At 38.0% G+C, this 27,026-nt stretch overlaps 1 long non-coding RNA gene across 1 annotated transcript; it reads right to left on the bottom strand.

Annotated features, from left to right (window-relative positions):
* Positions 1-7,490: 7,490 nt before the first annotated feature.
* LOC113961194 lies at positions 7,491-26,790 on the bottom strand. Its single transcript, XR_003532240.1, has 3 exons — positions 26,686-26,790; positions 21,024-21,062; positions 7,491-7,626 (listed from the first exon to the last, which is right to left on the bottom strand). It is a non-coding gene; the product is annotated as an uncharacterized LOC113961194 (long non-coding RNA).
* Between the last annotated feature and the right edge of the window lie 236 nt (positions 26,791-27,026).

Here is a 27,026-nt window from a genome sequence, read left to right as displayed (position 1 = left end):
AAAGAATTAACTATGTAATGATATACTCTGAACTTTTCTGGTCTTTTTTTAATGCAACAATGATTCAGACCTAACAGAATAACCTCCATTTGTCTTTAATAAATTCTCTTTTGAACTGATAATCCTTCTCTAGGATTATTTCACCTTCTGGGAATGACTAACAACTGTGGTGTGTACTGAAAACTCCCCTGAGTTTTCCTGACCAGGGAAGGTGTTACCTATCCACTTCTTATAGACGAAAAAGTAGTGAGAAAGAAGAGAAAGCTTTTGAAATACATTGGTTCAGGTGCTCCCTGATTCCTTTTATTTTCACAGGGACTAGGGGGATTAGATCTCTGCCATTGTATTTTCTTATTCCATAATGCATCAACAGGAATGTAGCTGGCAGTGTTTTGCCTTTGGTTAGGAGCATAATGAACAGATTAAGACTAAACCTTCCAATAGAGAAACATCTCAAGAGGAGAGGTATGTTAAAATCCAATTTTTGAATTGAATTTGAATGAAGAGTTCTGTTCAGGGTCAGGAGAGGATTAAAAATTGTGGTTTTTCTCTTCACTAAAGAACTGATGCTCAATTTTTGGCATTATTAACTGGCATACGTGCATATTATGTTAATTAAATTTTCTGCTGCTCTTTGCCACACAGTTTCAGATACACTGATCTTACATAGTTAACCACTGGTACTATAAAATGTAATCTTTAAATGAAAGTCTAAGTAGTAAATTACATGTGTGACATGGGAAACTGCATAACTCTGTGGAAAAACTGTGGTGCCTATCCTAGACGTTTTGTTCAGATAGGTGCCTCAGCCAGTTATAGAATAATTCTATTAATTTAGAATATCATATTACACTAAGTTCAGTATAACCAGTTTCCAAAACTACAGGATTCATGCTCTCAGAATACCACTATCCTGTATAAAAGAAAAAAAACAACTGAGTTCTAGGCCAGAAACATAAATACATTCTTATTATCAACTTTCATTTATGTCTAGAGTTGGGTTTTTATGTTTTCTGTCCAGAAAATTAATTACTTAATCTCTATCCTCTTCGGTTATTTCTGTGTGATTCATTTTTTCCACTTACCTCTATGGGGCATGGGTAAGACATTTAGTACTTTCAAGGGTAGCACTCACATTAGGGACAGATGTTGATATTTAGAACTCCTTTACCAAATCCTATTTGACTGCGAAGTGCAGGACATAAGGGTCCTGGTTCCCTGAGGTAGGCATGTTTGGGGAAATCTTCTTGAGAATATGACCATCTGGCATACATTTTGATGACATTTCAGCAGCATGGCAGAGCTTCTGAAAAAGGTTTTAGATGTTTCAGTAGGAAGAGACAAAATAAATATCGGTGTTACCTGGATACTGAATTTTCCCTGCTCACATAAACAACAAATAGGTCCAGATCTTGTTCTCTTTCGAGTCAAACTAGAGTTGACTTCAGTAGAAAGAATCAATCCTACAACAGAACAGGAATTGTTCCTGCTATAGCTGCCACAATGTGACAAATATATAAAGAACAAGTATCCTGAAGGGATCTTGAAGAAAATGCTAAGAAAAAACAGTCCCCTGAATGTTAGGAGTTAGATTCAAAAGCCAGTTAAGGAGAAAAATAGAGATAGGATCTAAATATTTCATAGTTTGCCTGAATTGATTGTACTGGTGATGAGGGACAGGAATGTGTGTCTTCTATAACATTTATTGATGGACCCCCACCAATATGACTCAGTGGAGCTCATGCAGGTTGACTTACACAAGTTTATAACCCTATGTTTATCCTTTTCCTTCCTCCCCAAAGAGTCTGACTATATTCAGGATATTTAGTCCACTCATTTCTACTTCAGCAGGTAGAGTGATTTTGTATCTCCAAGCTATTAGGCCTGAAAAAAAGTAAAGTATCATTCCAATATCTCCCGTTGCACTATAACAGTCTCTTAAGTGATCTGTCCTAGCTTTCTCAGTAACTTTTAAATCTGTACACTGACACCTTTTAGCTACTAGGCACTAGTTTGCTCACTTCAATGCAAACTTCTCTTTTTCATACTGTTTGAGTTTAAAGGTCTGAAATTGTTGCTGTTAAAGTCAGGGATGGCCTGATATAGTTTGGAGCCAGCTCCTTGCCAAGTCTCCAAACCTTACCACAAGAAGTCCCCCCCCACCCCAAAACCAAGGGAGAAGAGGGAGAAAAAAAAACAACCGAGAAAACCGAAACGAGAGACAACTAAAGCAATATATGAATATATTTACACTTATATTACAGTTATATACAATTGAAATATATATACAATTTCACAAGGAAAAGGGAAAGGGGAAGGGAAGAACAAAACCAAAATAAAATGTATATATATATATATCCCAATCAATAGCCCAAGGTCTATCAACTAAAAGAATTAGCAAAGAATATCTTACTATTCTCCTTGGGACAACAGAAAGTCGCTCTGGAACGATTGCTGGCAACCTTCATCTCCCAAGGTCAGCAAGGCCTTACCAGACCTCACTCTCCAAGCCGACAGACTCAACAGCAGGGAGACCTGTACCTCCAAAAGCACCGGAAGGAAAGAGAGTGAAGGCCTTTCCTCCCTTCTTCTTATACCCCGGCTTACGTAAAAATTGTAGGGAATATCGGGTAAATCTGGGCACTTCCTTGGTTACAAACTGGTCACCAAGGAAGGCCTAGACCAAACTACCACACGCCCATTGCGACATAGAATCTTCTTCCAAAGCAGGGACAGGATTACAAGAGGGTTGTACACTTTATTGTTACAGGTTGTAAACATTTATACTTTTCACATATCACACATGTCAACTTTCTATTGGTGTCTTCATATAAACATATATCAGGCTATTCACATGTCATCCTGCTATTGGTACATATAGATCAGGCCATCAGACCATCCACATGTCAACCTGCTATTGGTACTTTCATGTATACACACACCAGGATTGGTTGCAAACTAGTAAACACAGTTTTTATCGAGTCATCCTGACTTGTAAAAAGTACAGGAAGTTCATTTCTGTCTTCCATCTTCTTCCTGTCTGAAAGTTGCCCACATTCTTCTGCATGCTGTGTTCTCCTCCTTTCAGGGACGTACTGTAATCCGGTTTATGTCCACTGCTTCGTCGATAAATGCCAGGTTGCTGACAGGCTTGCTATCAACCCTGACATGAAGTCCCTCAAGTTTTCATTTCTTTTTGAAAAAAATATTTTTTCTAGTTTTATACAGGTTTGAAGAAAGCAAACTGTAAAGTTTTCCTCTAGGACAGGAACCATTGTTCAAATTGCACTTATTGACAGAGCCTTTGTTCTTGGAAATTACCATTAACCTTAGGACCCGACCGACCCTTCCCTTTTCTTCACTTCTTCAAATAGTCTCATCTAATTGTAGGCCCAGATGTGATTTAAAGGCTCTCCTTGTCACCCCTCAGGAACCATACAGCCCTTACACCTGCCTCTAGTTTCTGCTGAATGATTCCTCTCAGAGACACTCCTTCATTAAAGTGGCTGTGCCTTGAAGCAGTGATGGCTGGGGCAAACTCTCTTGACTCTTTGGATTAGAGTACCTTGCTGAAAAGGGTTAATGATTTATCTTGATCACAGGCACTCAACCTGGTTCGTACTTTCCATACTTTTTCATACTTTTTTCATACTTTTGACTGGCTTGGCAACTTGCTGATATTTGTGCTAAACTCAGACTAAGGGGTGAGGAGGAGATAAAAAGGAGCCAGGCAGAAGTCAGTCTTCTGTCTTTTCAAACCTCTGGCTCTGAGTTAAGCTGCCTGTAAGACAAAAAAGTTATAGGATGTAAAGTCTTATGCCAGTGGGCAGGTGCTGAGGGTATTAAAAGTCTTTCTCTCTTGTTTTTGAATATCTGATATGCCATGGTGGTTTCAACACAGCACTCTAAATCCAGAATATAGTGACTCACAATACACAGAGTTATGGAAAGAGGAGTTATGGAAGAAGTCTTATCATCTCTTGTTGGAGGGCCATAGAGACTTAAGAGGTCTGACATCTCATAGGATGACACAAAGGTCAGCACATTGACTTTTTGTTGTTGTTGTTTTAAATATTTACCTAATAAAGGACTCTATTGATCTCTGTGTTTCAGGGAATACTCTGTACCAATAGCCTGGAAAGAGAGAGACAACAAGAGAGAGAGAAAGAGAGAGAAATGGAAAATGTGACTATTTTCAGCAATGACCACGATTTCAGAGTAGCACTCATATTCTGCTCTTTGCTCAAGTAAATGCACCACATAAATTTTAATTGAAATAGCACAAAAAGCCAGCATGCTTCAGATCATTACACAATTATTCGATACATTTTACTTTTCACCAATTCTATACCCCAGTCAGTATTTATTGTAAAGAAGCAGTGAGCCTCATCTGGACTGCAATGCACCAAAACGGTGGACAGGTTCCACATATTTTATCAAAACAGGGAAGTCCTGTGAAAGGATGAGTAATTTTGAGCAACCCAGAAACAGTCCTTTATGGAATTTTATCAGCAAGACTATGGGCTCTTGCAGAGTCTGGATCTAAATTTTGGTTGTTGATACCTATATACATAACTAATTTGGGTGAAGCAAAGGTACCCATTTCCTAATAAATCTGCTATAAACCTTAATTTGTTCTTTGCACTGAGAGAGACAGCTGAGGATGTATTTATGGAGGTATTCAGGCATTTTAGGATGCAGATGAACAATTAGGGAAGCCAGTCCTGTGTTCAAAAGCTCCTAGGTATCAAACTTCCATTGCAATTACATTTCTCAAACTCACTTCTTTTCTCCAACTGAACTTTTATTGCGCTTCATTTAAAATATGTACTTTTTTGCTGTTGTTGCAGTAAAAATCACTATACTGCAAACAATACTTTTCTGATAACCATTGCAGAAGATGAAAAATAATACATGCAACATTGCCTACCCAGCTGAGCTTGTAGGATTCTTATTTGGGAAAGAGCAAACTAGCCTTATTTTCTCCAAAAAATGGTCTCTTGTCATTTTTGCACTCGTACAGAAAATAACTGTACCCGTTTATGACTCCTGCCTGAAAGTGAAGTAGGAGGAGAGCATAATTTTTTATTTATGAATACTCCTGTAAATGATATCACTATAATACCCACAGAATTTGATACAGTCATTTAAGATTTTCCTGCCACTGTTTTACTTCTTCGATGGTTATTTATGTAAGTAACTTCCATTGTATATAAAAAATAGAGTCTATTATAATTCCAAGTTGTTTGGGAGGTAAACAAAAAAGTGACAGCTGGAAAAGACAACAGATAATATCTTGATTTTTATTAGAGATTAAATTTATTTACAAATACAGATTCTCCTCAAGAAATGATGATTCTTTTCTTGCTTGTGTTTTTCTGTAAATCTGAAATAATCAATCATCTTTAAGCAGCTTGTATTTAGGGACATTTGTTGTCATGTTGCTTTTACATTAAATCTTCATACATTGTTTTACAAATATGACTTTCAGGATATAAGATTCATTGTAATAATATGACTATTTTTCAAGGCATTTTAGTTTCTCATATGACTGTAGTATGTTGTGATTGACTAGGAATCTGCCCAAATTTGAAGGAATAATTTTTCACTTAACTTAAGGAATGTTTTCCTAAAGAGTCTTTTTTTCACAGGCTTGACGAGCACCATTTTGCATGTTTTACCACCAAAATTGAACAGAATTTTGCTAATAATATGTGATTGATCTTACTTCTACTTGATGCTTTAATTCTGCCATAGAAGCAGGGACATCATGGGAGAAGAGGTATTCTCCAAGCATATTTGCTTCATGTTGGAGCTGGCAGTGTGGAAAGAAGAAAGCCTTATTCCTACTGACATACTACAGTCACCGTTCAAGAAAGGAGAAATGTTTTTCCCTTCAGTTAACACTGTCCTTAATACATTAATCTGCAAAGCTAAAGACAGTTTTGGCAGACTGGTGGTCCATCCCTATTCTCTGAAATCACAGACAAGACATTTTTAAAATTCCGAGGTCCTGGGTACTTCAGTCAAGAGGTGAGTGAAAAAACACCAAAACACCAAAACATTGATAAGGAACCTGTATATCTAAGAGCTGAATATTTTTTTCAGATGAAAGGCAGTATGGACATAAGGTCTTTTTTATAGCTATAATAACATATTTAAATAGGCAAGTATTCTTGACAAAGATTATTACAAATCCACCTACCAATTTATCTGATGAAAATTTTCTTAATGTCTTTATTTAATTTCATTACATAGCCAGCTTATTTCCTGGCCAAACAAACTAACATGCTTGAATAATGAGCTATTTTTTTTAAACCCTTCCCAAAGGAGTTCAAAATCAGCCCAAGCATATCTTGCTTGTATCCAGAAACTGAAGAACTCTACCTAAGAATTCATTTATTCATGAAAATATGCTCTTTTCTAATTACAAACAGATGCCAGTCTTCACAAATTTTTATTTAGAATTCAATTTTTGGGATTTTGGACCACTCCAGTCCTCCACCATTTGTTGCAACATTAAAGTCTACTTTGACAGCAGTGGAACGGGGCCAAGTCTAAAGTACAATTGATGTGTACTTCAGATTGCTCACTGAAGTGTTGGGAGTTGGTTATCCTTCAACACCTCCCTAAGTCAGATGATTGTTCCTGTGGATTAAGTGAAAGGGAATAAGTATTACATAGGAAGGATATACAGAATGATGCAAACCAACTTTATTTTTCATTTCTTATCCAGAGAATGAGGACCTGTTTTGAGGACTAGCTGTGTTGCAACCTGCCTCTGAGACAGGGTAACTGAGGTTCTCCTAAATAAATTCCTTGGGGTGAATTAGTGTGAAACAGTACTGTGGATTGTGGGTCTTAGTACTGCTCTTACTCTTCTAACATCAGTCCACAGTTTTGTAGTTTGTTGGTATTGGGAGTTCCCAGTTGTTGTCCATAGGTTGTTAAGTCCTGGGCTACTTCCAGGCAAATCAATTCACATGCATTCTGGTTGGAGGATCTGGGACCTGACTGTATTTGCTTTTGTAATTGTTTGGTGTGGATTTTCAATGCACCAGGTAAACTCCAGATTAAAAACAGAAACTGAAGATAATCAGCTTCAATTTCCTTAGGAGAGTTATGCTGAGTTTCCCATAACTCTGTATGCATTAACTGGAAACATGCCACCTTATGCACACTTTTCAATATATGACCAATTGTGGGGGTTCTAACTATATGGCATTCTCCCCTCTCCATAGGATCCTACCCTCCTGCTCAGTATGCTGCCTTCTGGGTCAGGGACCACGGCTCTCAATTATCACCCATGGTCAGGAAAACTCCTGGTCCCCAATATCCCAGATAAAACAAGATTAGATACCCTTTTGGATCAACCTGGGTGATCGTATTTTTTTTTAAATAAGTCATTAGCTCTTGGAGAGACTGCCTGTCTACCCAGTCTCCTCTGAAAACAGGCAAATTTTTCTCTGGAGGAAGACCTCGTACATATGTAGGTGCTCTGCACCAGCAAAGGATCCTGTCCAGGGTGTCAATAAAATGTTGTGACCCATCTCTGGGGTTCTTTACCATCTAGGCTCTTTACTAAAGCATCCCTTGGAGTGGATTCATATCTTCATATATATGGTCCTGTAGGCATGAGCACATAGACAAAAAAAAAAAAAAAAACAAACCAGAGCAAAACAAAACAAAACAACAAAACCCCACCCAAAACACAAAGCATCTTAGGTATACGTAAAACCAATCACTTTCTGGGCTAAAGGTTATGGAATGCAATTTGCAAATAAGATACAAGGAAGAAAGTAAGAAATTCAAATTTGTCCTATGTTTATAGTTCTGATGCAGATGCATATAGGGGCACACCTGGTGTATTTACCAATTCTCTAAGCTGTTCAGGTGCTACCTTCCCAGCGAGACTCCCAGGGGAGACAATGGGCTGTCTGAAGACAACAGACAAAGTTGAGATGAGGATTGCCTGAGCTCACAGCAACCTTCACTGCAAAGCATTGACTGATTATTGCAGAAGCTGCCCAGGTGGGAGCATTCTCAGAGGAACCTCAGCCTCAACACTGAGCCCCAAAGCTATTTATTTGTGTGACTTCATTGAATAACACCCTAAGTGGAAAGTCTGGAAAGTCCAGCAACTATCCCAAGGGAATCCTGCTGCAAAACTAGCCTGTGTGTTTAAAGAAAATGCTCAGTGAATATGGGAATGGTACATAGACTGCCCTTGGTACATCTGATACTTAAGAGAGAGTTTGCACCTAATTTCAGGCAATTAACATTATACAAAGACCTAAAAGAATTAGCTGTGTTTTTTTGCTTGTTTTGTTTTGTTATTTGTTTTATTGGTTGTTTGCTTTTTTTAATTTTTATTTTGCCAGTCTATGAGTGTATGTGCAACAATATGTAATGAACATAAGAGTTTCTGGCCTACAGTGAAGAACATAGCCAAGAACACAAAATTAAAAATAACACTTTTCTGGTTGAGTAATTTTGTCTATTATTTATTTTACCCAGGTAGACAGAGAAAGAAAAAATCTGAAGATTTAATGAACGAATCTAAGGAATCACCAAGCAATCACTATGTATGAAGTGTGAAAGACTGAAATTATCTCTTACTATATATAGTACAAATAGAATAAAAATAAAAGAAAAAGAAGTAAGCTGTTTATTCAGAATGCAATCAAACTGACAAACAAAAAGCATACAAACTTCAAAATCAAGAAAACTTGAGTAAGTTCAGGACACAAATCTCTGCTTTGCTTCACTTAACATCCAGTTGAAAACCAACACTACAACCTCAATAAAGTGAATGTAATTGGACATGATGTCTTATTTCTGGCTGAAATAAATGGAATACATGTATGTTTATGCCCTTTCACATCTCATCCAGCCTCTTCCTGATAACACAAATGTCCATTGAGGTAACCATTTTAATGGTTAGCCAGCGATACTTTATTACACTGATACCTAACAGTGATGTTTTAGCTTCCAGCTAATTAGAACACCTAAAAATTTAGTGGATAACAGCAAGAAAGAAATATATATTAAAAAAATATCACAGAGCAAACATTGTCTCATGCATTCTAAACAGATAATGGACAATCTTTTTCTTTTTTTTCTTCTTTTTTTTTCTTTTTTTTTGACCCACATGTATAGAACACTTCAGAGGGGTTTTGCTCTGTGTTAACAGTGCCATCTAACAAGTCACATTTCTTCTGCTGAGAATGCTTGTTCTCTTTCTACGCAGAACTGAAGGCAGCATCTCCCACAGGGGCTAGTAAAAACGTTGGCAGAATTATTATGTGTGTTTTGTACACATCAGCTTACAGAACTGGAAGGATGCATCCCTGACATCAGCTTGTATTTTTCTGCCATCCACTTGAAGTTTCAAGAAATTGCTGCTCTCCCTTCATATCTTCTCCATCTCTCCCCTTGGTGATGACTCTATGGACACGTGTATTTAGTCCCTGCAATTGTGCATTACTGCCACTTCTTGATAAAGCTAATTGGCATTATTCCTGTGGCCCTTAGTAATGACAGATAATGACAAAGGAGAAGATTTTGGAAAGCAGTTAGTCACTGAAGGAATTAGTTATTTTTCTCTTTCCCCAATTGTTGAGATCAGTGAAGAACAACAAATTTGGCAGCGGAAAACTATGCAAATGGCAGACAACAGTGCTTGAGTTACTACAAGAGAAGGCTCTTTGCCCATAATTTATTTCCCCATACCAAATGAAACACAAAAGGAGCAGCACACGGAAAGGAACCATTGAGGTATTACTCTAAATAATGTCACCTGAGTGAAAATCTGTCCCTAGGATCTATGCTGCCATGGCTAGAAACTGAAAGTACAATAGTATTATCTCTTTTCAGTTACTTGGAAGGGAAATAATAGTCACCAGGACACTTTCTTTTTTTTTTGGTGTCTCAATGAGTCTGCTTCTAGTGAGTGGAGGTTAGAAAAAACATATTCTGAGGTTCTTGCTCCTTCTCATGAAAAAATAGGTAAAATTTTTAAGGGAAAGTACAGCATTTAGAGAAGATTGAGATGTAGATGAGAAGCTTTGTGATTTGTTTTCTAAAGCTACATAGTAGTTTTCCAGAAGGAAGGATAATACCTAAGTGAACAACAGTGAGACAGTGCAATAATGTATTTGTAATAACTGAAAAGATTGCATGTTGTCTGTTTATGGAGATAGCCAAGATTACCTGTTAGGATTTTGAGAAAGTTCTTCCAACATGATACAAGTCATATCTTTAGAACCCCCCAGGCACATTTTGTTCCTCAGAAGTAAAAGTTACAAAAGACAAATATGCCTTTAATTGTGTTGAAAAGTAGAATTGTGTTCAATTTGTAGGTCTTCTAGTTTTTAGAATGCATTATTTACGTAGTAGAGAAAAAATTAATAATTATTGAGACTATCAGGATTCAGTTCTAAATAGTTCATAGAATCTGAAATATAATTGTAAATTTTATATAATTTATGGTCTGAAAATAAGTTACTAAATGATCATAAGGAGAGTCCAGATTCTAGAAAACAGAGGAATTACATCATGCATTTCCAAGAAACAAAAACCCCCAATTATTTAACATTTTGGAAAAGAATGATGAAACCAATTTCAGAAATTAAATATTTTTATTATCAAAGTGATGCATTACAACCAGCTGCAAGAACGGAATGAGTTATGTATGTATTTATAAAACTCAGTTGGAATATGGATGATGAAGTCAACACACAAAAAAATTCAACTTTCCAATAAAAGAATATCGTGGCTTTATTAATATAATACAATAAATAAGCCACACAACCCGGTTGGTTGGGGTTCCAGCAACCAAATAGCTTTATTAGAAGCAAATATCACCTTTTATATGCACTTCAAAACATCATGTGATTCACTTAGCCAACCACCATGGGACTTGCCACTGCCCATGTGTATTAGAATATATTTTGGAGACTACCTCTCCCAGGATGCATCATCCAGAATCCTTAAAACGTGTTCCCCACAGAATATTGTCAAAACTCTTAAAATCAAGTTTTTCAAGTAAAAATCTTTTTTATACTAGTTTATATGTTATTTGCCCCCCTCCCGGAAGCTGCGGCGGCCACAGGGGTGCCCCCCCCCAGGAAGCTGCACGGCCCAGGGTCGCCCCTGGTGGTGGAAAGGAGGGAGGAAGCTTCGCTGGCGTAGCTTTGTGCCCTCCTGAGAGAGGAGAGTGGAAGCCTTGGAGCACACAGAGGTTTGCCGGTCCAGTGTGGGGGAGGGGAAGGGTGCTGGGCAGGCCATGGGGGTCCTCAGACTGGCGAGTGGGTGGGCGGCGCAGCCCTGCATAAAGTGTCGCAGATAAGCGGTGCATGGGAAGATATGAGGTAACATGGTGGGTGGAGGATAAGGTCAGGGTGGATAATGGTTTCCTCTTGGGGTTTGGGGGTCTCAGCCAGGCTAGGGCCTTGAGAGGTACTTGAGCCCTAGGTGGGTACGGGGGCTGGAACGGTTTTGTTTGTTTGTTTGTTTTTGGCTCACCTGCGGCTACTGCCCAGGTTCAGTATGTTCTGGATATATTCGTTACATCCTGAAAGGGTGGTCAGGACAAAGGGTTGTTCCTGGGTATTTCCTTGGGATTGAATACAGATAGGTGGTAGAAAAGTAGGAAGCAAAAGACTTGCCCTAATTGTTTTGATAGTAGGAATGTAGCCTGTGTAACCCTATGTGGTTGAGAGCTATGCTGGCGATGGTACATGCCTTCGGTAGGGTCGCCCATGCCAGACAGGTCAAAACCATAGGGTCAGATACAATACATCCTTGGGCAGGATGAGCTCATTAGCCTTCTGACAGTCATCCTAGGAGAAGGACAACTCTAATCCCAAACCAGGGCAGATGGAGCTCGCTTAGCCCTGTAAGGCCATCCATCTAAGAGAAGGTTACTCTAATTAAACCTATGTCCTGAGGACCTCACTGCCACCATCCAAGCTCAGTCGGCCCTGGCAGATGAACCTGAGGATTAAAGGGTGGGCCCAGTTCCGCGCATGCTGCGTCTCACCTAAAAAATCCACTGTGCAGACTCAAAGGCTTTACCCACATTTGCAAAGCCCTGTAGCGACGGGCGAGGGTCGAAATGGCAGGTGAAAGGTGCACTGGAAGCTGCAGACCCAACCCTGCATGCAGGTGGTTCAGGATATTGGTCATTTGAGACTGACCGGAGATGGTAGTCTCTTGGGGCAGCACCCTGAACAACCAAGCAGCCTTTTCAAGGACAGCACTGCTTGCTCCACTCGGAGAGGGGCCTAGAAAAGGTAGCCTAAACAGAGCTTATTTCCACATTTCAGCTGGTCGGTTAACCGCGGCCAATGGGCATCTTCTACTAACGCGGTCACACAAAGATCAAAAGACAAAGGTACACACCTGCCTCCAAAGGTGTAACCAAACTGACTCTAGCATGCTGGAACATCAGAACCATGCCTGATTCTGCAAACAGTGGATGCCCTGAGCTCTGCCCTAATCGCCCAGGAACTATCACGTCTTAATATCGACATAGCGGCTCTCAGTGAAGTCCGTCTCCACGAGGAAGGGAGTCTTAGAGAAAACGGTGCTGGATGCACACTTTTTTGGTCAGGTAAACCTAGAACCGAAAAATATCTCTCAGGAGTTGGCTTCATGATCAAAAACTCCATTGTTCCTAATCTCAAAAATCTGTCAACAGGTCATTCTGACTGCATTATCTCCCTACGCCTTCCACTCCACAACAAGCAACATGTTGTCCTCTTTAGTATATATGCCCCAACTCTCCAAGCTGACCCTGCCGAAAAGGATAAATTTTACACTGACCTGTGCCCCCTTAGCCAAAAGGTTCCTGCAGATAATAAGATCATTATCCTTGGTGATTTCAATGCTAGAGTAGGAAAGAACTTTGAAGCCTGGAAAAGAGTATTAGGCAAGCATGGTGTTGGAAACTGCAACAATAATGGTCGACTTCTGCTAGAATTCTGTGTGGAGCAACAGCTCACCATCACTAATACTATCTTTCAACAGAAAAATAGTCTGAAGACAACATGGATGCATCCTAGATCTAAGCATTGGAATCTCATTGATTATGTCTTGGCGTGACGGAGAGATGTTCGCGATGGCCATCATACCTGCGTGATGCCTAGTGCAGAATGCCAAACAGACTTGTGCACTTCAAACTTGACTTCAATCTTAAGTTCAAACCCAAAAGGGGCAGTATCCCAAGGAGGAGACTCCAAGTTAACAATCTCCAATCAGCCACAGTGAGAGACAGATTTCAGGCAAACCTTCAAACTAGGCTCGAAAACCATTCTATAGATTCTGCAGATTCCTCTCCTGAAGCACTCTGGCAACATATTAAAAACAGCATCCAGCAGTCCTCTGAAGAATCCATAGATTTCTCCTTCAAGAAAAACAAGGACTGGTTTGATGAAAACAATCAAGAGATCCAGAAGTTGCTGAGGAAGAAGAGAAGTGTTCGCCAAGCACACCTTGCACCGCCTTCCTGTCATATAAGAAAAGCAGTCTTTCGTCTTGCATGCAGCAAGCTCCAACAGAACCTCTGTGACATCCAGAACAAGTGGTGGACTTATCTACCTGAAAAAACTCAACTATGCGCAGATACGAGTGATCACAAAGGTTTCTATGAGGCCCTGAAAACAGCATACGGACCTACATACCAGGTCCAAAGCCCTCTACTCAGCGCTGATGGTGAAATGCTTCTGACAGATAAAACCTCCATTGTGAATCGATGGTCTGAACACTTTCAGACTCTTTTCAGTACTAGCCGTGTAGTCCAAGACTCAGCAATTCAGTCCATCACACAACTACTGGCAAGGTAGCTCAGGTTGATGGAATTCCACCTGAAATCTGGAAACATGGGGGCCAAGCACTCCATGCTAAATTTCATGAGTTTGTGGTGCGCTGTTGGGAACTAGGCGAACTACCATCAGACCTTTGTGATGCAGTCATCATCACTTTGTACAAGAAGAAGGGAGATAAATCAGACTGTTCAAATTACCGTAGTATTACTCTGCTCTCCATTGCTGGCAAAATCCTGTCAAGAATACTTTTGAACAGATTAATACCCGCTATAGCAGAAAGAATTCTACCTGAAATTCAATGTGGTTTCAGAGCCAACAGGAGTACCACAGACATGGTATTTGTTCTCAGACAACTGCAAGAGAAGTGTAGGGAACAAAACAAAGGTCTCTATGTAACCTTTGTTGATCTTACCAAGCCTTTCGATACTGTGAGCAGAAAAGGTCTATGGCAGATTTTAGAATGTTTAGGATGTCCCCCCAAGTTCCTTAAAATGATCATCTCACTTCATGAGGATCAGCGCGGCCAAGTCGACATGGCAATGCACATTTTGAACCCTTTCTAAGAACCAATGGTGTGAAACAAGGCTGCGTTCGTGCACCAACTCTATTCACAATCTTTCTTCAGCATGATGCTCCAAAGGGCCACTGCAGACCTCGATGATCAGGACGGTATCTACATTCGATATCGTACCGATGGAAGCCTATTCAACCTAAGGTGACTGAAGGCCCACACTAAGACCTTAAACCATCTTGTCCGGGAGCTGCTTTATGCTGATGATGCCACCCTTGTCACCCACACAGAAGCAGCTCTGCAGCATTTAACATCCTGCTTTGCAGATGCTGCTGAGCTCTTTGGGCTGGAAGTCAGCTCAAAGAAGACTGAAGTTTTCTATCAACCGGCACCTCAGGAAGTCTTCCATCATCCCCATATCACTATTGGCCAATCAGAGTTCAAATCAGTTCAGCAGTTTAATTACCTAGGTAACCTCATCTCCTCAGATGGTAAGATTGACAGAGAGATAGACAACAGGTTAGCAAAGGCATATAGTGATTTCAGAAATCTCCATAAAAGAGTATGGCATAATAAACACTGGAAGAAAAGTACAAAGATCAGTGTTTACAGAGTCATTTGTGTTGTCTACTCTCTTATATGGATCTGAATCATGGGTCATTTACCGCCACCACCTGCATCTCCTAGAACGCTTCCATCAACGCTGCCTCTGTACAATCCTAAACATCCACTGGTCAGATTATGTGACCAATACATCTGTTCTTGAATAGGTAGCAATCACAAGTATTGAGGCCATGTTGCTGAGAACACAGCTGCGTTGGGTAGGACATGTCTCAAGGATGAAGGACCACCGCCTCCCTAAGATCCTGCTTTATGGTGAACTTGCCACTGGCTGCTGCAAGAGAGGAGCCTCGAAGAGAAGATACAAGGACTCCCTGAAACAACATCTCAGCCTTGGCTATATTGATCAACATAACTGGTCTACTCTGGCCTCCAATCGGGAGGTCTGGAGACACACCATCTATAACGCTGCTGTTTCTTTTGAGAACTCATGCAGGATCACCCTTGAGGAGAAAAGACAATGCAGAAAAAAACGTGTCTTGCAGAATATACCACCTAAGGAGTCTTTCTGCTGTGCCTTTTGCAATCGGACATGTCTATCTCGCATTGGCCTTATTAGCCACCAGTGCGCTTGTAACAAATGTGGGTAGAGCCTTTCCCAAATCTTCGTTCGTGAAGCCTAGCCATGATGATCTTATTCACACCTTATTATGGCACAATGTGGTACCTCAATGGTTTTGAAGGTTTCCTCATAATACATAATGTTATTTCAGTATTACAGAAAACTGAAGATCTGAAAAATTAGTTGAGGAATACAGTAAAACCTTGTATGTTTTAGGAATGATTTAGATTCTTTAACTTCCTGCTACTTCTTGGCCCACAGATCTATAGCCAGAAAAGGTTCAGCATCTGTGAGAGGTTCAATGTGCAGTTTGTAGATATCTACTTCAATTGACTACCCTGCAATAACATCTTAATTCTTCTGTACAGTACAGATTCATAAAATACAGATAGGGCTGTTGAAACAGGTATTGGTCAGTTCCCACACTTGTAACTCCTGCCTCCCTCCAAGACCTGGAAGACCGCGGCTTGTCTCTTCTCCAGTCTTATTTTGAGAGGCAATGACTGTGACCAAACTTACGCAGGAGATAGCAACTTTCCTCCATTCACTTGTGTTGTGCTTCACATTCCCAGAAAGCAAATTTCTCAAATTTGTGAACTAAATAAGCTGGATTCTCAGCACAGGCTGCATGTGGTTAAGCAAAATAGCTGCTGGGCAATCTGTTTTACATGTGTAAAAAAAGTTTTGTGAATGTAAGGATTTGATTCAAATTCATGAAATTATTTCCCTTTTTTTCACAGGGATTTTAGCAGCTTTCGAAAGCCCTTTCATGTGTAGGGCCAAAGAATTTTGACATATAAATAAACATATATGTGTGCATGCATGCATAATAATTTAACTAGAATAAAACTATGATTTTGAGTTAAGTTAGTATTAAGAGAAGTAATTAATAGTTAAATTTTTTTACCGAATGTGAACTGTTTTGTTCACAGGCTTTTTAAAGCCCTTAAAGCAAACAGCGGTCAAAATTCAAAGCGAAGGTCTTTCATCAGTCTATTTACCATTTTTTTTTCCTAACAAGGTATCATTTATTTCAGTGTAATATATTTTATGCTATAGTAAATAATATTTACTTCATTTGTGAAACCCTTTTTTGTTCTATTTATACAAATAGTCTCCACTACTAAACTTAACTAATGAAAGTGAGTAAGATAGAAAGCACTGTTGGATATTTTGCTGAAAATCTGAGACATGGTTCCTTTTTTTTAATTAGTATTTTTAACCTCTGTATCTGTAAAGATAGAGATTTGATACTTTACATCTTTTAATGAGGTGAGTAGAAAAAGCTATCTAGCCAGGTCCATAAAAGTAGATATGCATGCAAACTATACATCTACAGAAGTCAATTTAAAAATATTCTGTTTACAGCAGGAGCTTAAAAAGTGATCAAAAACCAAAGGCAGTGGTTTGAGCATATCAGATTTTAAACAAGTTTAAAGTCATAAGAGAACACCATTTGAAATGGTCTGAAGTGAATAAAAAGATGTAATTTGTAGCAGTAACTAAGTAGGCAGTGTTTTAAAGAGAAGAGAACGTCTCAGCATATAACTGTACTTAGTAGATATATCAACACGTGGGTTTTGTCATGTGGTAGTTGAATAAGCTATGTACTTCCCAAGTACATAAGAACAAAACATATGGAAAAACCAAACCAAACCAAAAAAACCCACCAAACATACACCCAACATCCCCCAAAAGAACCCCACAAAATCCCAGAACCTAGTTCCAGAAACAAAGCCTTGGTATTTTGGGATTTACTCGTAATGAACAGAAAGGAATATTATTCTCTATTCAATGGGGAGAACATTAGAAACAAAACCACAAAACTATATAAAAAAGTATTTCAGTCATTCTTCCCTCATTGGTTAATGAGACACGTGGCTGATGCAGAGCTCTGGTGTTGCAAAGGAGCTGTGTAAATATTTTCTCAAAGGGACATCTTGTACTCCAGAAATGTCTAAGAAGTAGTGTTTTGCTGTAGTCTACAAATAGCGGAGCTAGTGTCTCAGTCTACAAAATTTTTAATCTATTATTGTATTTTGAAAAGCATATTTATCATGTCTTATAACATTTCTGAAGATGGCAGTGTTGAAAGCATATAGATCCCATGTCTGTGGTGATTACAGTTCTTCTATCTCAAAGTCTTGCTCTCGTTCTTAATTATGTGAGCAATAATAACATCATTTTTCTACTATTTTAATTGTTAATCTCTCTCAAATCATGCTGAAACATAAGACCACAGCAACATTACCCTCCTATACGCTCACCATATGTGCTTTTACACATAATGCTTCTGCTGGGTTAGGAACTGGCTGGATGGCCAGGCCCAGAGAGTGGTGGTCAACGGTGCTGCATCCAGTTGGTGGCCGGTCACTAGTGGTGTCCCCTGGGGATCAGTGTTGGGCCCAGTTCTGCCTAATATCTTTATTGATGATTTTGATGAGGGCATTGAGTCCACCATTAGCAAATTTGAAGATTACACCAAGTTCGGGGGGATAGTCAATCAGCTGGAAGGCAGGAGGGCTCTGCAGAGAGACCTGGACAAGCTGGAGAGTTGGTCTGATTCCAACAGGATGAGGTTCGACAAGTGCCAGGTCATGCAATTTGGCCACAACAACCCCATGCAGTGCTACAGGCTGGGCACAGAGTGGCTGGAGAGCAGCCAGGCAGAAAGGGACCTGGGAGTTTGGATTGACAGGAAGCTGAACATGAGCCAGCAGTGTGCCCAGGTGGCCAAGAAGGCCAAGGGCATCCTGGCCTGGATCAGAAACAGTGTGGCCAACAGGTCCAAGGAAGTGATTCTTTCCCTGTCCTCACACCTGGAGTACTGTGTCCAGTTCTGGGCCCCTCCGTTCAGGAAGGATATTGAGGTGCTGGAGCAGGTCCAGAGAAGAGCAACAAGGCTGGTGAAGGGACTGGAGCACAAGTCCTATGAGGAGAGGCTGAGGGAGCTGGGGTTGTTCAGCCTGGAGAAGAGGAGGCTCAGGAGAGACCTCATCACTTTCTACAGCTACCTGACAGGAGGTGGTAGCCAGGTGGGGGTTGGTCTCTTCTCCCAGACAACTATCAGCAAGACTAGAGGGCATGGTTTTAAGCTCTGTCAGGGGAGGTTTAGGTTAGATATTAGGAAGAAATTCTTTACGGAGAGGGTAATCAGGCATTGGAACAGGCTTCCCAGGGAAGTAGTGAATTCTCCATACCTGGAAGTTTTTAAGATGAGACTAGATGTGGCGTTTAGTGCCATGCTCTAATAACCACGCCAGTGTTGGATCAAGGGTTGGACTTGATGATCTCAGAGGTCCTTTCCAACCTAGCTCATTCTATGATTCTGTGAAATACAATAGAAAAAAACTCAGACAGATGTCATTTTAAGGTGCAATTAGTAGGAAATAACAAATCTTTCAGTTTCTAGAGGTCCTCCAGCACCCCGGGATTCCTTTGGTCAAATTTTATTTACATGTCTCATTAGCTATAGCTTTAGATTTCAAGCTGTACTACTCATTCTAATAGTTTCACAGTGTTGTTTCTTCTTTTTAATTCTCTTTTATAATGTAAATTATGTTTTATAAGGAATATGTCCATTTCATGATGTATTTACACTCTTGCTTTCCTATGAGTCTTTTTATAGCTTTCATAATAAAAGTTAAAATATTTTAAATGGTCACAAATCTTTGTAGAGCTGTCAACACAGACAATATTTTCCTACCTTTCAATGACTTACATAAATGCAGTAACTTATATATTACAAGAGAATTAAAACTGAGGACTGGATTAGAGTATTTAATGTACTAAAATGAGACTTATGTAAGTCCATTACACATTCTACCATAAATTTCTCTTAGATGTCATCTAAGTGACAGTGCATTTAGAAATGTCAGATTTATTTCTTACCGACTTTTCATTCCAAACCTGAGGACAAAATGCCTCTTTTGTGACCCTGGGTATATATAATTGCAGTAATCAATTCTTACGTATTAATTACATCAAAGTACAAGAAGTTATTTGTGCAGAACAAGACTCCTGCTTGTGTTAATGTAACAGTCATGCCAAGGAAGAACTAGCAATACAGTGAAATAAACTGAAAACAGGATCCAAAATTGGTTTAGTCTGAATGTCTAAGATAAAGGAAATGTTGATTTACAGAATCAAATGTCTCTAGGGCATATGAATTACCTTGCAAGAATACTGCATGCATCTGAAGATTGCTATTCTATTATGTTAGGTAATTTAACATTCAGAAATGAATAGGAGTCATGCTCACTCCATATAAAATAAAAATGATTTCATGCCAATGAGGTGTATTATTCTAGTTCACTATTCATTCAAAATGCTGATAAAACCTATTACCCAGAGGACTGAAAGAGCTTAAGAAATTGATATTGGTAAATAGAAAATAAAATTGAAGATAAAGAAACTCATTTTTGTTTGTAGTTCAACAAGAAATTGCACTGCTTTCAAAATGAACCTAGGAGAAAAAGGTGGTTTCACCTCCAAGAGGTAAATGTGGATTTCGGATGCTTCCTGAAATGTTCACCATGCAAACCACTTTCCTTATTATGTAACAGAGAATTCATGTTTGTTTTTATTATCCACAGGCATCGCTGCTGAGACCTCTGTTTAGTTTACTACCTCTTCATCTATAAATATGTGTGTACTGTGTATGCACATTCAAAGAAGAGCTTCCGTAGTTTAGTTTAGTATTTGACATTAATGTTATTCCTAAATTGCTTAAAGGACAAAACATGAGAATTTATGCTATTGTTAATGATGTGGTAACAGTTTGCCAAGTTCTGCTTATAGTACATTAGTGTGAAAGTAATAATAAATGTATTCCTTGTGGAATTTGACTAGGACTTAAGGGGAGCACACAGTTTCTTCAATTTGAAGATAACCCGTTCCAGTTCAATTCAGAAATTAAAAATTTCTGTTACATCCCTAGTTTTTTTCTAAATGAACATCTGGGCTCTTGCATATTTTGTGTCGACAATTCTTGTCCATTCACAGCTCAGGTATCCAGTCATACAGCTATTATTGCACATTTTTAATTTCCAAAATTGAGATTTTAATGACACTACAAATTTGGACAGGGATAAAATGTTTTATGGGAAAATCTGGAAATAGAAAGTCATCTAATAGGTTATGTAGATGTGCACTTCCAAGATGAAACTACATGTGTTTTTTTTCCATATGTTCCTAAGAGAGTTAAGTAAGTGAGTTGGTTAATTAGGACAAATTATTTCTCAGTCTTAAAGACTTGCAAATTTTCAGTTATATGTCCTGTTTGCTACTTACTCATGCTAATTTTATTCTAATGAGAATTCTATTTTCATGAAAATAATTTCTTCTACATTACACCAATGTGAATTAGGAAAAAGAATTTTCTTTATAGAGGTGTAGAAAGGGATTTATCTGAATATATAGGGGTATGATTTTGTTTTCATGCAAAAGATAGGCATATAGAGATACAACTGGACTTGCATTTCACTTTTATGTAACTTACCATTTAATGCCCAGTAGTCTTCCCTTGAATGTCTTGTACCTAGGAAGCAGCAAGAGGTCACTAGGTCACTACTTGAAATTTGAATTTCTTTTAGGTTTTCTGTGCTCAAGCACAATTTATTGCTCAGGATTTAAGTCAAAGACAGCCTTCTGTCTTTGATAGATGTATATTTTTTGTGTGTTGAAAAAGGAAGTGTTCTGTGGTATGCTCTGATTTTGTGGCTAAGTAGCATTTGGAGTTTGGGCTGTTTTTTGGTTCAACTGATGTTTAGAAAATCAAGACAATAGATGCTAGAGGCATATGATTAGAGCAACATAGGCATAATATTTCTGTGCATCAGATACAGAAATTTAAAAACATATGCTGTACTGTTTTGCAGTTGACTATGAAACTGAGATATGGCATGCTACACAAGTTTTAAAATACACTCTTTCTCTAAAAAGAATTATTTTCAGGTTTGCCATTGTCTTCCAAAGTACAAGTCTTTGTGCAAATTTTTGTAAACATAGAACATAGCAAAAAAAGCTGCAGTACCAATTAAATATGTTCCGTGTGTGAAATTACTCATTACAACTCACTAGAACCCTTGAGACAAACCAAGACAATTATAGACAAAAGCGTGTCTATTCTGTAATGGTAAATTTGTGTCTTATTTTATTTGCATAAGGAAGTGTTGTATGAGTAAAGACAGTCCTCATTTTGCCATGGTTATCTTGAGCTCTTTTCAGGGTTTTTTGCTTGCTGGGAGAGTTTTACTGAGGACAAATATAACTAGGCTAAGCATATGCCTGGGCTGAAACATGTACTACTGAGAAATAGCTTTGGTATTTTAGAATTACTATATTTCTTCACTTAACAGCTAAGCTAAAATACATATCTTACAAATGTAAGATAAGTAAATGAGTTCAGAATTCCTATTGACATTATTCTGTTTTCATTTTTAACTATTAAAAACAGTCAAGTTCAAAACACTGTTTAAAAATGTTCTGAAAAAATATGAAAGTTATATTACTATGTCTCAGGTAGGATTTCTTTTCTGAAGCATTTACTTATTTCTCATAAAGTGTTAAATGGAAATAAAGGCTGAAAGTGAAGACAGTAAAATGAAGTAATGGAAGAAATGTGCCTTGGGAATGACAAGATTTGTAAATACTTAGGGAAATGTTTTGATTATATAAAACAGAACTGAAAAGTCAAACACATTTTCACCTTTATAGGTATTCAACAGATACCTATTACCTCTACTAGACAAAGGACAAGGTTGCAATTTAGAAAAACAGACTAAATCAGTCCCTCAACTCCTTATTCAAGTCTGGACTGGAAGATTGGAATGAGCATGAATAAATCCATTTATTTGGATCCATGCTTTCTATTATTTGTTACAACCTTTCCTGATCACACACACTACACTTCTTTTGTTGAATCTGCAGCTATCTGATTTTTCTTAATCTTGATCTCTCTCTTCTGCTCTTGCCTGTCACGTGTGTTTGTTCTGCTCATTGTCAGGACTCAGGCTTTGTTTGAATCATCTCTCTCTCCCTCTCCCTGCCTTGATCCCTTACATCCCATACCACATGTTCCAGGCACATCCTCTCTTGTCTCATGCCTTTCATCCTCCATGTTTCTTCTACCTTTTTGCATCTGAAAATCTTTAATTCAATTTTTTTAATAGTTTCTCTGCAACACAATAGTAGTGTCTATGTAAATGCCACACAAAGCTATGTTGTCATATGAGCTACTATGGAGTTATTTTTTTTTTTAAACTTTGTACCACTCCCTCTATACCCTGGGGTGTCTTTGATATTTCTGTTTAATTATCTTCCTTTTATTTGCCTATCATGTTGTGACTAACAGATTGAGCGGGGGTGAACAGCTAAGTTACTGTTTCACTGACTGACACAAAATTACCTCAGACTTTAAATTAAAGAGTGTGTGCAGATTTCTAAGAGCTTCTAATTGGATAAACTCTTTCCATAACTTTTCAACTATAAAGCTTACTAAATTGGTAACAGACATAAAAGCATTATATATCTGATGACTTACAGAATTTTATGCTGAAACATCTCTGATAAAATGACTGTTTCAAAGGGCAAGAGGAGTTGAACCAAAGGCCCAATATCAGTAATCAATTTGTTTATTTTTTTGTTTATTTAAAGGAATAGACACTGTAGGAACCAGAGGAAAATGATGAGTATAAACAAATCAGAAAGGGAAATAAGGACTATGGTGTGTAGATACTTAGGGGGAAAACATTAGAGTTGGCAGATTTACTTGAGATTGGATGTCATAAGGCCTTTATCTGTTATATATGTTGAGGCTTGACCTCCTGAACATGATTGAATATTGCAAAGACAATAAAGTAATAATAGAATATTGGAAGATGTGGATTTCATTGTAAAGTGTTTTAGAAGGACAATTATGTGAAGATACCATCACAGTTAAAGAAGGAACTGAAGTTATAAGAGCTGTATAAATAGGAGGTGAGTTCAGCATCAAAGATGAAGCCAAATGAGACAGGTGCACTCCAGAATGTCCTCATTGCTCATTAGGATGATTGCTGTTTCGGAGGCATTTATGTGTAAGAATATGAGAAGGAAAATTTCCATAAGAAGCCAGCAAGAGAAGTAAAACCAGCTGCATATATACACAGCAGAATTCATTCTTCACAGATGTGGTACAAAGGTCATATCAATGTTTAAAATTGTAATCAGATGACATCTACAAAGGTATTTATATTGTGATATGTGTGCTAACAAAGTCATACTCTGAAAGGAGCCAGAAAGAAGAATGGATAGAGAACAAAGACACATACAAAGTTGGCAATTGCTAAAATCAAAAACACCCCTCTTCCTTCAAAAATAGTTTAGCATACTGGTAAGAATTTGGGTTCTGTTACTGCTATTCCTGGAACAATAATCAGGACTTATTAAGCATATTTGTTTACTTCTGAAAATGTCAGTTTTTCAATTTAATTAGAATTGAACAGCGTAAACAAAGAGACATTTTTGAATGTGCAGGATCAAAAGTCAGTGAAGATCTGGAGTTTATACAACCTGAGAATTCTCCAGTCATTTATTTAATTTTTTTCTACTTGAAATTAGTTTTCACTAGCCCATGATTGACATTCCCAGATCACTTCAGAGATCTCCACTAGACAAACTGTTACAAGGAAGAGAAGCTTGGTCTTAATTTCCCTCACTACGACAGCACTTTGCTTAGCTGCAACAGAGTGAAAGTGTCCAAGAGCCGCTTGTAGACTTTTTGCATGGAAAGGCCTGTTTAAAAGGGATCTGGGCATTTTGATACCCTTGTCTTTGAAAAACTAATACATTTTTACAGGGAAAGGTCTGGATAACATCAGCATTTTATCTTATATATTGGAACTACACTTGTCTATTTAATTGGGGAAATCACAACAAGAGTACCTTAAAAAAAGGGTAAAGAGGGATGTTGAAAACTAGATGGTTCCTTTGAAAGGTTGACAGTTTGGATTCCATCAGTCACATTTACTAGCATTCTACTGGGTAATGAAAAAATTTGTACAGATTACACTGGAAATGTCATAGCTACATATTGTTTTATTCTTGTTGGCTGTAGGCTTTTTATTAATTACACCAGGATGGAGGGTAAAAATAAGTAACAACATTACAAAACCTAACGCATTCTAATATATGTATACAGTTTACCTAGTATATTAACTATATGCTACAGATGTATATTTTGAAACTAATGCTGTGCAAACAAACAAATGAATCTTTATGCTTTCTGTTGAAAAGCCTCTTGCTCAGTAGGACCACTGACATTAATGAATAAGGTAAAGTTCTTTGCCGTGCTGAGCATTTCTTATGCTATAGTTGTTGGCCATAATTAATCTCACCTCAATAATTTCGCAGGTGCTCTAACTTAAATGTAGCGTAGAAGAGGAAATGGTAGTAATTCTTAAGGATTAGGTCCTTTTCAAGAAGTGAAATACCTGTGTAGCACAACCCTTGGTCATGTCAATATGGAATCAGTGAGTGGAAGCACCTTAAAGTGATTACACTGATCCCTGTCAGGTCAAACAGGTGCACCTTGGGATTCATTGCATCTGAGGGGAAAGGGATTAAAGAAGAGCAGTAGCACGGCCTGAATGATAGGTGAGGGAGTAAATGCTGGCAGTCGGGAACTGTGTTATCAGCCACTTGAAGAAAACTAAAATTATATCAGGAGGAACAGTTGTGTTTAGCTTTCACTACTGTAGCATGCCTTGTTGCATAAACTACAAACTTTTAGAGAATGACAAGATAAAATAGAATTTTTCTAATTTTTTTTTCCCTTTTGAGGGCAAAGCAACAAAACATTCAACATTACTCTCAGACTGACATTTCTGCTGTATTCTGCTGGGGGGTGGGTATGACTTGAATCCAACTACTACTGAAGGATTTACTGCTCTTTTTTAAAATGACATGTTGACTGTTGTCCTGATAGGCAAACTATGCAATTCTTCAGTTATTTTAGCAGATATGAGAATGTAAATCAATAAAGTCCATCTTGGGTTTGGTTTTATAATCCCATATAAAAACATCAGGGAGGAAAGAAAAAAAATGAAAGTATGCCATTGTGAAGTGGCCATGGCTTTCTATCAGCTTGCCATTGCTCTGAAACTTAGTATTACATTTATTTTGGTTTCTAAGATTATTTTTCTAAGAAAGAGAAATAAAGGCTGGTAAACCTTACAAAGCTTGTCTTGGACAGTACCGGAAGTAAGTGCAGTTGCTCATAATTAGAGATTACAGAATTACAGAATATATGACATTAGGAGTCTCACTGATCACTTCAAAACATATCTGCCCCTGCCTTAGATGACTGTATAATAAATGCATCTGAAATGTAACTTATGGATAAAGCTGTATTTTCTTTCTTATTTTTTATTACAGTAATTTTATAATGTATTCTAGGGTTTCTTGGAAACAGAACCATTAAGATTTTATTGGAATTCTCTCCTATATCTTGTTAATATACAAAAGTACCTTAATACTACATTTTAACTAAATTGCAATTCCCTTTAACATAAGGAAAGGTTGATTTGCCAGGAATTATAAAAATAATTACATGTATATTTATACCTGTATATCTATAACAGTATATTCAGAATACTACAGCTGCACATTAATGTGCATGTGTAGATTCCAATCTTATGAGCAGACAGCACTATGCAGGTGATTTGACACTGCAGTTTTCCTTTGCTAAGCAAGAAAATCCTGTGCTGAGCTTAGCATGTTTGAGGAAAGAGACAGATAATGGCATATTTACATATAGATTCACCAGGTCAGCATACTTACTAGCATTATTACGACTTCAGCAAAAGCACATTATCTTTTATGTTGTCTGAGAATATGGCTCAGTATTGGGCTGAAGTCTGTGTTATCAGTACAGGGACACATAAATAGGATTCCCAATTAAAAAAAAAGTAATTTCTGAAAGTACACTTGACAAACTTAGTGTGCATTTTGCATCCATATCTGGTTTCTCTGTGAGGCAGAATGAGATCAGAGCTGTTATCCCCTTCAGAATCTCCAAATCAGTCTGAAAAGTGTTACTTTTACAAGACCAACATAAACTAATGCCAAATAAAGCATAAGTGGTAGCCAGATACAGGGAGGGTTAATACGGTCTTTTTTACCTCTGTGAAAGTAAACGACACTAAACTGCCAGATTTCTCAGTGCAACTGTGAAGCTTCATTCTGAAGGTTGCATAGTAGAAGGAAAATAGAGGCAGAATTTAATCTGTTTGAAGAATAACCAATTAAAAATGCATTCATTTTAAGTGTGTACTAAATAAAGCAAATAGAATGATTATGGTGTGAACATTCATTAACTGTAGTTTTGATTTTGTTATGAATTTATTATAGATATGTGCATGAATAGTCTGTAAAGATTTAATTACATGTTTGATAAACAGAAAAATTGCACTACAGTTATTTGTGTAACTTTAGGATAAAGAGAGATAAATAATAATTTTCT

This window comes from Neopelma chrysocephalum, unplaced genomic scaffold (assembly GCF_003984885.1).
Source record: "Neopelma chrysocephalum unplaced genomic scaffold, ASM398488v2 Primary Assembly neopelma1_97065, whole genome shotgun sequence".
Taxonomy (NCBI): domain Eukaryota; kingdom Metazoa; phylum Chordata; class Aves; order Passeriformes; family Pipridae; genus Neopelma; species Neopelma chrysocephalum.
The sequence above is the reverse complement of the archived record's forward strand: the minus strand, read 5'-3'. Positions and strand labels throughout refer to the sequence as shown.